This window comes from Solanum stenotomum, unplaced genomic scaffold (genome assembly GCF_019186545.1).
Source record: "Solanum stenotomum isolate F172 unplaced genomic scaffold, ASM1918654v1 scaffold31055, whole genome shotgun sequence".
In the NCBI taxonomy this organism is placed as follows: Eukaryota; Viridiplantae; Streptophyta; class Magnoliopsida; order Solanales; family Solanaceae; genus Solanum; species Solanum stenotomum.
The window spans coordinates 1-437 of record NW_026031265.1 but is presented as its reverse complement, the minus strand read 5'-3'; the positions used below and the strand labels follow the sequence as shown (position 1 = coordinate 437).

General features: G+C 55.6%; 1 non-coding gene across 1 annotated transcript; it reads right to left on the bottom strand.

Moving 5' to 3' along the window:
* Positions 1 to 176: 176 nt before the first annotated feature.
* On the bottom strand, positions 177 to 295 carry LOC125851969 (5S ribosomal RNA). Its single transcript, XR_007444950.1, has one exon. It is a non-coding gene; the product is annotated as a 5S ribosomal RNA (ribosomal RNA).
* Positions 296 to 437: the final 142 nt, after the last annotated feature.

Genomic DNA, 437 nt, shown 5'->3' with positions numbered 1-437 from the left:
TCCTCCCAACGCCCTAGCCTGCCCCCCTTCGACTTAGCCTCCACGCGCACCGACGCATGACGCCCCCCGTCACGCCTATCCTCAACTCCCCCATCACCTGTCCTAACAACGTCGTTCCTGCAAAAAATAAATGAATATATTCTTTCAATTACACGACCGAATTTCGACAAAAAAGAGGGATGCAACACGAGGACTTCCCAGGGGGTCACCCATCCTAGTACTACTCTCGCCCAAGCACGCTTAACTTCGGAGTTCTGATGGGATCCGGTGCGTTAGTACTGGTATGATCGCTTCCATCATTCATAGCACTCTAAATTCTATTAAACACCTCCTTCCTCCCAACGCCCTAGCCTGCCCCCCGCCAGCCTAGCCTCCACGCGCACCGACGCAGGACGCCCCCCGTCACGCCAATCCTCAACGCCCCCATCACCTGTCCT